General features: G+C 42.7%; 2 long non-coding RNA genes across 2 annotated transcripts; one reads left to right on the top strand and one right to left on the bottom strand.

Annotated features, from left to right (window-relative positions):
* The first annotated feature begins 2,584 nt into the window (after nucleotides 1–2,584).
* Nucleotides 2,585–4,206, top strand: LOC133665760 (uncharacterized). The gene is made up of 2 exons (XR_009829005.1): nucleotides 2,585–2,872; nucleotides 3,271–4,206. It is a non-coding gene; the product is annotated as an uncharacterized LOC133665760 (long non-coding RNA).
* A 6,461-nt stretch (nucleotides 4,207–10,667) lies between these two features.
* LOC133665761 (uncharacterized) lies at nucleotides 10,668–11,751 on the bottom strand. Its single transcript, XR_009829006.1, has 2 exons — nucleotides 10,926–11,751; nucleotides 10,668–10,843 (listed from the first exon to the last, which is right to left on the bottom strand). It is a non-coding gene; the product is annotated as an uncharacterized LOC133665761 (long non-coding RNA).
* Between the last annotated feature and the right edge of the window lie 1,695 nt (nucleotides 11,752–13,446).

Genomic DNA, 13,446 nt, shown 5'->3' with positions numbered 1-13,446 from the left:
ATCAAGCAGATCGATCGGGAGAAAAATTCTTGGTTACGCAAATCAGCGACGACGAATATGGTGACCAACGAACTAGGAAACGAAGGTTACTCCTTTTTTATGCAATTTTTCATGCAACGACGAGCCGTAACACATTTTCAAGCAAGTTCTTGCAAGACGGAGGAGAGAAAGACACTGCTCGTGTCCTTCGTGTCACGGTCGTCGCTACGGCTGGATCCTCGAGCTCGAAAAATCCTGCCAACGTTTCCTTTTCGCCCCGCGTGACACGCGAGAGTATCGTACGAGATCGTACATCGAATGGAACCGAGCGTGTACCACCAATCGTAATCACTTGTCGTCTCACGGGGAACATCTTATCGGGATGTCGATGCTTCCAATAATTACTCGGAATAATCGACGGGGTTGGTTAATTAATAACCGCGGTACACGGGGTACAGAGGCCAGTAAACCGGCGGCGACGATAAATAAGCTTGTTCCTATTCTCGTATATGCGCTTATGCCCGTCCCCTATCCTTATGGGTTACAATTACCGGTGGAATTAATTAATCTATAACTGGTTTATCGTCGAATACAGAGAGGCGTGTTACGGTGAATTCATCCTAAAGATGTTGGCAGAGTATGGAAATTATTTGAAATACGTATCGTATTTTTATTCGTTGCACTGGATAGAACAGGCACGTGCCGTTATATCGATCCAAATACTCAAAACCTTACTTAAAATCAATATTAAAAAAAAATCCCAAAGAGAGATTTCTATGAAAAAGATCGAACGGTAGAGAATCTTCCCATAAAGAATCTTAGAACGAAATTCGATCGTTAAAAATCGTTAAAAATAACACGTATGTATTCATCATTTCTTATCATCTATCCACCAACGATCAAACGAATCTTTCGAGGAAAGAGTAATAAAGAATCTTAGAACGAAACTCGGCCGTTTCATCTACGATCATCGCAGACTCCTCCTACGCGGCGGTGTGCAGCGGAACAGGAAGAGAAGGAAGGGAGAGAGAGAGAGATATCGTCCGTGATCGTTGTAAGAATATATATCGACGCCAATAAAGGATCGATAACGATATAAATCGAGATATACGGATGGGTACACGAGCGGTACTTGTACCAAGGAGGATCCGACATGAGCGGCCGCTTATTACGAGGTTGAAGAGTCCGTTGGCCGGGCAGGGTCGTATCATGGGTGGTCCGCCTGTATGCTAATCCGCGCGTCCTTGCCCGCGTCATCGGCCTGCATGTCGAGAAACTGGCGGAAATTTCGTTGAAAATGGTTGGCCGGGTACGGTAGTTAGATGGGAAAATCGTCCGGTTGTCCTTGCGTGAATCGTCAGGTTTGGACAATCGACGAGTCCCAATTTGACTAATTTGCCCTGTTAAAAGGCACGAAGGACGATGTAATGTTTTAATTAATTTTCGTCGGCTTGGCCCAGCGGGCGTTCCCGATGAGTTATGCTCGATAATTACAGTGTTCGGTCACGGTGACTCTGGCGGGATTGGATGCGAAGGCTAATTGGGCCTCGTAATTTTTGATCGTAATTTTTACCACCCTACTTTATCCTTTATCCTTTCTTCATTCACTCGTCGCTCTTCTTTGGAAAAGAAGTTTCGAGCAAGAATGTATTTTGCTGGATATTCGAGTTTTCGAATGTGAGATATCGTTTGACGGTGACTCGATCATGTAATATAATTTCACTTTGTGATTACGCATGTGTTACAGATTAATGTTCGTTGGTTGTTTATTTATTATGTCAAGTGTTTTTTTTTTGAGCGATTAATTGGTCTTCGAGCACGATTACGCATTTATATAAAATTTTTGAAAAAGAAACAATTTATTCGAATATTTATTATCATAATTTTCGATGAGTTAACCCTTTAATCCGATAAAAGGACTGGTTCAACATAGAAGATATCCTACGATATCCCTTAATATTAAAGTGTCCCATAAGTTTCTCTCTTTTCCTTTAATACGAAATGAATGCATATTTGTTGCTTAAGATTAATTTATTGTATATTCCGCTCTATCACCTTCTTCCATCTCTCAAAAAGCCTCATTATTCCTTCTTTCCAAAATTGTTGGGGTTTATTTGCAAAATATTCCTCGAGGTGCGTTTTTATTTCGCTTACGGATTGGAATCGTTTATTATGGAGAGAATTTTTTAATAACAAATAATAGTCGGAGCAAGATCCAAGGAGTACAAAAGATGCGATAGAATGTTCCAATTAAACTGTAACAATCTCTTTTCTCTTACAATGCAACGTTTTTCTGCTTTATCATATTAAACTGATTGCAATATTAAGAAATGTAGAACTTGGAATAAGGAGCCACGTCTTGCTCCAAATATCGATTGCTGTAAATAAAACATAGATAAAAACACCTCCCTTTCAGGAAAGGGAGAATAATCGCGCATTCTTTACCGTGCTATCATCATTCTCGCCGCGTTTCCTGAACGCGTTTGCCTCGGCCGTTGCGTAAGCGAGGCGTTTAAATGCAAATTACATCGCGATGGGAGACGCGGTGGTTTCGAGAGAAGAAGCGGGAGAAGCGGTCGCTTTGCTCCAGAACCGCTGCGAAAGAATGTCGTCGTCCGGCGGCGGCTCGGTTTCGAAAGCGAGCCGCCGCTCGGCTGCCGGTCCGCGCGCGGAAAAATCGCGCGCGTGTTTCTCTTTCTTTGTCTATCTCTCTCTGTCTCTTTGGGCGGCTTCGTCGTCGAGAAAGTGTGGACGATGCGACACGCGTGGCGGGGAAACGACGATTATCCGGTGTCCGGTGTTGGAACGGTGGTAAAATAATATCGTGACGAGCCAATAAACAGCGCGGATGTATTTGTATTTGGAAATCGCGTTTTAAACGGCGATCGATGAGGTCAATTGGCAAGTTTTTCTCTTACGTTTTCCCCCCCGGTGTAAAAAGTGTTTGCGTTTGATTTAAAATTAAACGTTTCTCACGTTTTCTTCCTTTCTTTCTTTCTTTTTTTTTTTTTTTTGTCAGTTTATGCACGTATTATATGTATCCTCGATAGAGATATTGTTGGTTAAAGTTTATTTTCCATAGAAGATATTTTTTATTATTATTTTTGGAGAAATTAAAACTTGTTTCCGAATTTAATTTCGAAATTAATTAGCTAGTTCAAGTAATATTTTTATTTAAATAATAATCCGTTCATCGTGCTACTTATTCGATGTTTTGAGTTAATAAATTATGCAAGTTCGAAGCGAATAAAGATTCTCCTATCTCTATTAATTAAAAAATGGAAATTTCAGGTCCCGTGTTGGAAAATTAAACGGGGAATGGATGAAACGGTTGATGAGAATCGAGCCAATGCCATTACCAACGTTTACAAATTAATTTAATTCAAAAATATGGTTAAGAAAAGGGAGAACTATATTAATCCACGCGATTCAATTTATTTATTATTATTTGGAATGGGGGAAATGACATCAACTAAAAACTCAATCGTCGATCCATCAACTGTCGTGATTCAACGCCTGCCTCTGCCAACGTTCCTCCATTTTACGACACTTTGACTACTGCTATATAACCCGTTTTAATTATTCAGACAAGTTATAGACTCGTTCGTTACTGCCTTCCGTGGATCGAGCACATTACAAATAACAAGCTCGTAAAATCTCGTGAAGACGTGGAATGCAGATTCCTCCTCGGCGTGCAATCACGGGGCCGTTGCAAAATACCTTGAATAACGATCGGATCAGGTCGCAATTGGATCGATGGAGGGACATATGGCCTAGCTTCTAGTCACCGGCCTCAAGTTCGTCAAGGGTAGATCCATCCTTAATTAACCTGAAAGAATCGTGAAGAATGCCGTGACTCACTTTGTCCGTGTCCTCGCGCTGTTGGGGAATAGAGGCGATGTTTTTCGTAGCGATTTAATTAAGTCGTCGATTTCCTCGAGTCATCGTCAGGGTTGAACGTGGGCCGAACAAAAGGACGACGCGTCGTCTTGGAACGCGGAAGGATGTCGAAAGATCGTGCGCTCGTAGGAGGGCTATATCTGTCGCCACGATGCCAAATAAATACGTCTCAAATTTCTTTTTCATTTGTAAATTCGAACGATGGATTTAAATCTTATTCGTTTCATCAATTTGACTTTTTTTAAGCTTCGATTATTTATGAATCTGAGGAGTTGATCGAACTAGTTCTCGAATAAATAAAATTTTAACCGTTATTAGAAAACCGTGCACAATTGCAAAAAGTGAATCTTCCTGTAAACGAAATTTTCCAGATTTCGATCTATAAATCGACAAACAAAATTAGCGGAATAATACGCGATACTTTAAACAGATACTCTAAACATCGTGGAGGAAAGGAGCGAGCCGATCTTCCAATAGGGAGATCGATTGCGAAACGATCGATAGAGGTGTGTCGCCCGGATAACCCGGAATTTCGTCACATTTCACATCTGCGTCAAACTCGCGCGCTTGGAACCGGTTCGCGATCTCGGCGCGTTATGATATGCGCGACAGAGATCGAGTCGATCCGGTAGCACGATAAATCCATCGATACGTGCTCGATAATTATGTTCACGATGCGCACCGATCGTCCGGCTACCGCGCATTTAAACGCTCGTCTCTTTTCGCTCCGCGATTTCCGCGCCGAGTAATCGAGTTACGATTCCATTTCCGGCCGGTACAAATTACCAACAGTTAATACAAATTAGCTACGAGTCTATATCTTCCGATTAAAAAGTTGCTCGAGTATCCTGCTCTCGAACTGGACGGCTGTTTTCGAAACTCGTCCGCTAATTTAATAGCGTGTAAAGAAATTTGTTTTATTCTTCTTTCGAATAATTCATAATTCGCGTTTCGCGTGCGTTTTCAATCTTCTCTGATCGCTTTGTTCCCAGCTTGTTCTCGTTTTATCACGTATAAACTAATCTAAAGTCTTTTTTTTTTAGAAGATGTAAAGGATGTTTGAAGGAAAAGTAGCAACAACCTCTTGTCCATCCAAGAGCGAAATTATCCCTTTATTCGTTGAAATATATTTCGAAATCCGAAGATGGCAAAAAAAACTTGTTTATCTCTCGCTTCGGCTTATCCAGGCTCGAATCTTGAAAAAGCATAAATGCACGACAATAACAAACTCGATTTATGCCAACGTACGAAGAACTGGCTCTCGAGTAATCGCTTATCCATTACAAGATTAGATATCTCTCGCTCGACCGGTGCCATCCCTCGTGCACGCGGCTTTTCCATCCGCTCTATACATACTGGCGGACGAGTAACGGGTTCCTCGGCTCGCTCCTCTCGGGATTCGAGTTCCGTGACGAGTTCCCCGGTCTACGCACAGCTCGCGTTCCGAGGGCGGAGCAGTGACTCAGAAACGAAGGGATCGAGCACGAGTTGTCCCGTGGCGGGCGATAATCTCGAGTGGTCGAAGGGGAAAAAAAAATGGCCGGCCCACCGTTTCACAGCTCTAGGTTGGAGATCGTGTAGGCAGTCGTGGGTCAGTCGTCTCGATCGGTTCGGTATCGGATGCTACGGACACCGATCGTAATGTCCACGCCTGGTAATAGAGAAGCGAGACCAAGTGTCCATGGAATCCTCCGCCTTCCAAATCGTCACGTGGGTGGGAAGATAGGATCTCTCTCTCTCTCTCTTTCTGGATCGAGCTCGACTTACGGCTTCCGTCCGTTCAAAGGAAACACCAACCGTGTGTTTCACGCCCGCGTTCGAAGATTTTTTTCTCGGAAAGGGGAGAACCCGGCATTAGGTGAAATCCTAGATCGGATTGGAGGATTGTCGTAGAGATTCGATGTAGATCGAATTTCTTTAACGGGGATTTTGTTTAATTCCTCTTTTTTTAATTTTTAGGAATTACTTCTTCGAATTCGGAAAAAATGGATGATACTTCAACTTTCAACGCGTCGACTTTCCCCTAATAGGTGAGAAAGAAAGAAAAAATTGTTGACTGGGATTCGATCGACGAAAAGGAAATGGCCGCATTGGTGAACGTGCGTGCCAGTCACGTGCGTCCGCGCCAGTAGATACGCACCGTCCTTATCAGACGCAGAGCGGTTCCATTCGAGTTTTCGATGATTCATCCGACTTGGCATTACAGGTCTCGCCGCTTAAAAGGAGAGTGTACTGTGGATGAAAACAAAGTGTCCAGAAGGAATGTTTCGTGTCGACAAATTAGATTAGACGGAGAGAAACCTTAACCTTATTCAAACCTCCTGTATCCATTTTTCTACTCGTGGACGTCGCACGATTCCATGCATCGCCCGAAAGAAACACGTATCTGATTGATTATCTCCGACAAATTATACGGTGAGCAGCATTGGGCTTAACCCAATACCAGGATCGAAGACATACCGTTGCAACATTCGGCCGAACATAACCTGGAATTAATATAACCTCAAACTACACATTGTATCCAACCTTATATCCCCGTGGCTATGGGTCTAGCGCAATCTAAGATCGGTGCAAGTGTCCGGTGTAATCTAAAGATAGCCAGAATCGGTCTGTGGCCGAGCATGAACTAGGATTAGTATAACCAGGAAGTGTCTGAACCCTGGCCACGACGTTATCTGCCTATAACTTAGTCCTAGCGTCTCTTACGATTAACATGTTCCTATAACGTCTGGCCCAACCACAGATACCCGCCAATACGATCGAGAATTAGTGTTCCCGAAGAGAAATCGTCGGGACGTCGTGTATCAAACGATTCCTCGTAACTTGTAAAATTCTTTGCACGACGAAAGGATTTTCGAACGGTAGGATTCGAGGGATGAAGAAATGTTATTATACAAGGGTGACAGATGGAGGAATAGCGGCAACATCTGCGATCTTGCGACCACTGCGGCCGAGTTTCGTCGAACGCGAGTGATAGTGACACGGAGCACGAGTTGTTCTCGCTTCCTTGTTGGGGTCCCATATATACATCGATCGCCATTATAAATTAAAAGCGATTCGAAATACAGCGGCGTAGCATTCGCTCGATTTCGCCTCTGGCCTCGATCCGATCTACACGCCCCTGTATTGTGAAATTTTCATTGTCTATTTTTCGAGGCCCCCCACCCCCTCTTGGTAAACGCAGAGATCGTAAATAATTATTTCGCAAGTTGGTTGCAATTTCTTGAAGAAATTAATCCGTGCGAGATACATAAATTCGCGTGTAAATTTCATTTTCACCATCATTTTTATCGCTGGGTCTCGTTCGTGTTTTGAAAATATTGGAAAAAAGATTTTCGATCAAATTTGAATAGTTTCGATATACGTATATATATAGTTCGAGTGAAAAATTTAACATTAAAAAATAAGATCGAGTTTATAATCGAATGAAGCCATTAAGACTGTTCCGCTTCGGCCAACTTTTACTTAGAGTAAGAGTAATGGAGAATATTTGCCCTTTGAAATTGCTCGGTTTACACACCGTGGCTCCTATTAACACGCGCGCTCCTCCATGTAGCTCGATACGCTCCGGTATTCGCCAAGGATTCTAAGAATGAGCGTTGGTATGCGCCGTTCTCGCGGCTAGAATCGAGCAAAGAGTGAAGGAAAGAGGAAACGAAGCGTAAGTCGGTTGAGAAATTATTCTACAAATTGGCCGTCCGCCTAGTTAAAAAGTTAGCTCTCTCTTTCTCTCTCCCTCTTACCATTTATCGAACCTCACCTTCCGAGAATCCTTAGGTTTCGAAGATCGAATAAATATTCACCATATATATATATACGAAACCACTTCTCGTTCGATTCAATTGTTTATTCACACAGTTTTACGTGTGTATCCTCTTGTCTATCTCCTTGCGCGATCGAAAGTTCCAGTTCGGCGAGGATTATCGCCGTACCATGTCAGATTACGTTCAAATTTCATAATTATATGAAGAGTAATCTAATAATTAAATGCAACGTACTCGGTTTAATTGCGTAGACCGAGGAGAATAATGATTTCATAAAATAAAGAATAGATTATATTGATTACACGGTAGTATGAGCAACGTCGAGCGATAATGAGGAGATATGGTAATTCGATTGTTTTTATTTCTCACTTTTTAATTGATGTTATAATCCGCAATGGATACGAACCATTGATCCCAAGATTGTTTCACGTATCGGATCGATTCAAAGGCGAGGAAGGGATTAGTTTCGGAAGGAATGAAATAATTAATGGGGAGTCGAAATCAACCCTGTCGCTTACGCATCGCACGCGTTCCACGAGGAATTCATGAATGGATCGTTAAGACGCCGGTATATGCTTAAGAGCTACGTCTTAATCCACTCGATTGTGCAGTTGGTAGTTTTGCAAGATTGCTAATGCGAGATCTTCCGCGTCGATGAATCGAAAGAAATGCGGACGGATCAAAGGCTTGGTCGTTGATACATGCGTTAAGTAATATTATTGGTCGGTATCGGTATGAAAATTCGAAGCGTTACGAAAAGTTCTTGCCAGAGAAAAGCATCCTTTTTTTTTGAAAACGCTTTCTAATAGATCTGGTTATTTTTTTAAAATATCATTTCAAACGTTATTTTATTCCCACAATTATCCACTTTCTATTTTAATTTTTAACATTTTTATGTTGAAACAATTTTCTGTGCGTGCGTTGATTGAATTAAAAATTCAAAATAATTATTTCTCCTTCTCATTTCGAATAAAATTTGCCTAAAGTTCTATCTCGCGAGAGAAAGGAATACAGATCATTTCATTCGACTCGAATCAATTGGAAATTAGATCTTCATCGATCCGTCCCATCGGCGTTACGAATCGAAAAGGAAATAAAAATTCCACTTCCTGATGCGCATAAGAATATTGAACGAACCCTATCTCTATTCTTTCTCGAAGAATCCGCAAGAAAAGTTCCGAGTCCCGACTTTCGATTCCGAATAAAGAAAGTAATTAGCACGAGTACGTGCTAATTAACCGTAACCGTGCCATTTGCAAATAGATGATGAAGCCTAGGTAGGAAGAAAATCGAGGGAATGAAAGTTCGATGCCGCACAAGTTATAGTGTGTGGAACCAGTTCGTATCCTTAATATTATAGATTAGTTTATCAAATCGTGAAATTACGTTACGATATGACAAACTGAACACGCGCGCGCCCCTTATCACCACGAATTCACCTGTTTCACCTCAAGTCTCTCGCTTTCTCGCGAAACCAAGCTTGTTATGCTCGTGCCTTTCGCGCTCGTTGGCACGTTAAGTGCACCGGTTTGTACTTCTCTCTCTCTCTCTCTTTTTTTTCACGAGATTTTTCGTGCAGCCGACAGCGCAAAATAACGATTACGACCGGTACATCGTTGTAATACCGTCGAGATTCTGTGAGTAAAATTTTTGCGATTTCTTGAATGAAGATGAAATGTTTATTCTATTCTCCAAATTAAATAATTATCTTCGAGTTGGGAGTTTCTTTGTACTATTTCAAACGTATATTTATGATTTAACGTTCGATATTAAAATTAAATAATTTTATCCTTTATTTTCTCTCAATGCCCAACGTCTCAAGCTATTTTCTTCGACCATTTCAATCACGAATGGCATCTTCGCGTCACGTTCGTGCAAAGAGTTATTCTGAATCAGAAATACGAACCATTCTTAATAACATCTCTCGATTACTCAGCGGGGGCCTCAATTTATTTCCGCCCAACTACCTGTCTCCGTATTAAGCCAGTTAAACCGAAACTCCTACCGTATTCCATATGCAACCAGACCGATCGCCGCTGTCTCGTAATTAGAAGTTTTCATGGATACCTGGAAGCGACGGGACGTCCACGTGCGTGCACGTGTGCACGGGTTCCAGGCAGAAAAGCCGCGTTACGCTCGGGCAGGACGCGTGGCCGAGCGTTACTTTCACTGGTTTCTTGCCCGCTTGTTCTTCTTTTCGCCCCGAGCTCTCTCGTTTCGATCCCAATTAACGCTGTCATCCGTTCGGCAAAATCTAATTTTAATTGACGTCTCGACAAAGACACTCGCCGTAAGACACCCTGTACAAAGTACGGGTAAAAAAAAAAAAGAAAAATCATGGGAAACACCTTCGTTTAACGGTATAATTTATACACCGTCTAAGCATCGATGAATAATGATATTAAAATTATCCAGATCCGAACGAATTTATCGGACTAACTTTGGATTTCGCTCGGTTGGACGCGTGTTAATCTCGATTACATCGGCTCTCTGTGGCGTGCGCGCCATCACAGTCCACGGAAGCGCAGGCCATCGACCGTTTACAGCTTTCATCTCGACTTTTCGTTCTATTTAACGTTTTCGCGGTGAAATCCGACGGTTAATTGATTATCGGAACACGGTGCACGTGTTGCGCGCTCGCCGAACGCGCTCCGCGCCAATTAATTCGTGTCGATCAAATATTTACCAGATCGATATGCGCGATTAACACATTCGTCATTTTACGTCATTTTATATTTTTTTTATCGATTAAATTCCAATCGTCGGTAGAAGGATCGAGGCATGTTCGAAGGCACGATAATTAGTCGAGAGATTCGAGCGTTATGGGAAAGGATTGGAGATCGAAGTAGGATGGTTGAAATCGAGAGGTTAGGACGCGAGAAGATGAACTATTTAAGGAGAGAAGGTGAGGTAATACGGCGAATAAAAAGAGAAAGAGGGAAAATTAGATTTTAGGTTATTGTCATGGCCGATTTTCCCTCACTTTCTTTCGATTGATCAAATATCCAAGCGTTGAACGAATAAATGGTAAATTAGATTTATTAATATCGATGTATTTAATACAAATTCTTCTCTTTTCCAATGAAAGCAGCGTAAAGGAAGAGTCGATTTCAACACTTCGAATAACGTATCGTTGAAACGTCATCGCTTGGCATCAAAGAATCCTCTTATTTATCGCTTGGCAGAGTTGTTCGCACTGGCTGGAATTATTGTCAAGAATAACGAAATTTTGTACAACTATATATAAATATTACAACTAGTTTCACTCATTTAAAATCGCACCTGTCCCGAGTCCATTAATAATCCTACGCACAAGCTGCATAAAATCCGGGACTGCATAAAATCACCTTTCGATCTTTACGATGGAAATATGGCCCGTATATAACCCGGATGCCGCGATTATGTTCCGATATTTATACGACAGGATGGACACGCGTTCGAGTGTCTTCGATTCTCGAGCATTAACGGGTCGCCTGGTGTGAACGCCGCCAATAACACCGATCCCTTTCTCTCTTTCTACAGTATCGCCACCGTTCCGGCGTGGCGTGGCGTGGCATGGCGTGGCGTGGCCGAGGCGACCACGTCCAGAAGTGATCTAGTTTTCGTCTTCCACCGCTTGTCCGCTCGCCTGTTTGCTCGTGAAGATCGAAAGTTCCGATGAACGCACCGCAATGACTGGCGGTTCCTTTTCCCGCCATACTCTTTTTTCTTCCATACTCGCTCGGCTACTGTATCTTTCCCCTCTTTTTTATCTCTCGAGTAAAATCGAAGCGAATGAGAAGTTCTCTCTCCATTTTTACCGATGCTACTTGAAGTCTTTATGCGCAACGAGACGATAATTATAATAGGATAGATAACGAATAATAATTGCGGATCCGAAGAAGAATTTATGAAAAAATTGGAGGAGAAAGATGATCGATGTATTTCTCAAGTTCGATCTCTCGGTCAAATGAAGTTCTGGGGCTAGGTGTATAAATTTTCTATACTCCTCTAGAGTAGAGGCGCGGACTCTGCCTTGCACGTTTATCGCGTTACCGCGCTTTAAGTTTCTATATATAGGAAACGGGAACAAGGTTTTCATCCTCGGCGTATCCTGGTACCAATCGAATGGCTTTACATTCCTCTCGAGCTGTGAAATTGTCATCGAATATCTCTCGATATATCGCTCGCCAAAATTTCAACTCGAATCTCGAAAGAGAGGGTTAAACAAAATGAATAAAAATATTCGTCCATTCCATTCAATTTCTCGATTCTCTTCTCGAGAAACCACGGATGAGAAACCCACCTCGACCCGACCCAATCCGTTCCAAACGTCGATCCAAAGACGCCGCGCTCTCTTGACTACGATCTACATCGATAGATCGGTTCGCGCCGCATCCGCACGATCCTATTTCCATGTTGCACGACGATGTTGCGCACGAAGCTCTCCCGTACACCACTGCGCGGCGTGCACACGGATTGTGGGCGGGGTGGCCCCAGAGAAAGCCTCTTGGCTCGCTCGCTCGGACCCGCTCCGCTCGGTTTTGCGCGCTCGCCGCGGAAAATATAACAAGTCGGCGTGTATTCGGCCTGGCCGGTGGCACCGCGAGGCGTGTGCCGTTTTTTCACTCGCTGCCCCTTTCCAGAGCGCGCACGGGAAAAAAGGAGAAGTTACTCTCCCGCCAAACGCGAAGATAACGTCGCAACAGTGCCCACTTAAATGTCATTACTCTCCCTCCCCACCCCTCGGTCATCTTTTTATCGGCTGGTTTCTTCTAGGGCAGAACGGGGAGACCGGATCGATCTCGACGAAGACGTCGAGATTGGAAACGGCCGCTTATCGCTCTCGTCTGGCCCTTTTACGTAAGACACTCGCTGCCTTCCGACCGAGATTGGCTAATGATCTTGCTGTATAACGCAATTCGATCTGGTTATGGTGCCCGTAAGGAAGGGAAATTGGGAGGTGTACGCGCAACGAGTGATGGATTCGACTGGTTCAACCCCTTATAGGTTTATTTACGGGTGTAACCGAAAGCGTTTGGGCCTTGGTAGAAATAAGTAATACTTACTTGGGACGATGATGCGATTGGTGCGAAGAAAAATTATTATCTCTACTTTTTATCGACGATGGAACGTCGTCTCGTGAATGTGATTTTCGATTTTATAGATTTTTACGGTTGGATTATTTTTATCTATATCCTAGTTTCGATTCTAATTAATGGTTGCTTTTATTATTTTTTTTCTTTTCTTTTCGGTGAGAAACGATTCTTCAGAAAATATTTATATCGACACGGACGGATACTTTTGAGATTAATTGTAGATATTAGATTTGGCGGAACTGTTGAAATATGAAATATCGTGGTTATGTAAGGTAGCTCGAAGGCTTAGGTATACGTACCGTTCGACGTTTCCAGCTTGTTTCTTTGGCAGAGACACACGATCGTCCTGTACCGATACACTATCAGACCAAACGTTGTAGTTCTTTTTCTAGATAACAGGTTTCACATCTGAGAGCCGTATGTTACGGCAATTGTATCGGGGAGAAAGAAAGCGATAGCCAATGGAATAACAGTTACGGAATCAATTTCTAAACGAAATCGTCTAAATCCATCGCTTCCGAGACAAACCGAGAAATTTTCTTACAATCCCGATCGAATCGTCCAATTTTTCAAGCTCAAACGCCATGTATTTCTTCTAAGAAAACAAAAAAAAAAAAGAGCCAAACGTCAAAGACGACTCGACGCTCGATCAGTTGGAAAAGTGGAGATCGCCTCGTCGATCTAGTTTCTTCTTCCTCGCCTCGCCTCGCCTTCGATGAAAGCGA

The sequence above is a fragment of the Apis cerana genome, linkage group LG3 (genome assembly GCF_029169275.1).
Source record: "Apis cerana isolate GH-2021 linkage group LG3, AcerK_1.0, whole genome shotgun sequence".
In the NCBI taxonomy this organism is placed as follows: domain Eukaryota; kingdom Metazoa; phylum Arthropoda; class Insecta; order Hymenoptera; family Apidae; genus Apis; species Apis cerana.
This window is presented reverse-complemented; position numbering and strand designations above follow the sequence as displayed.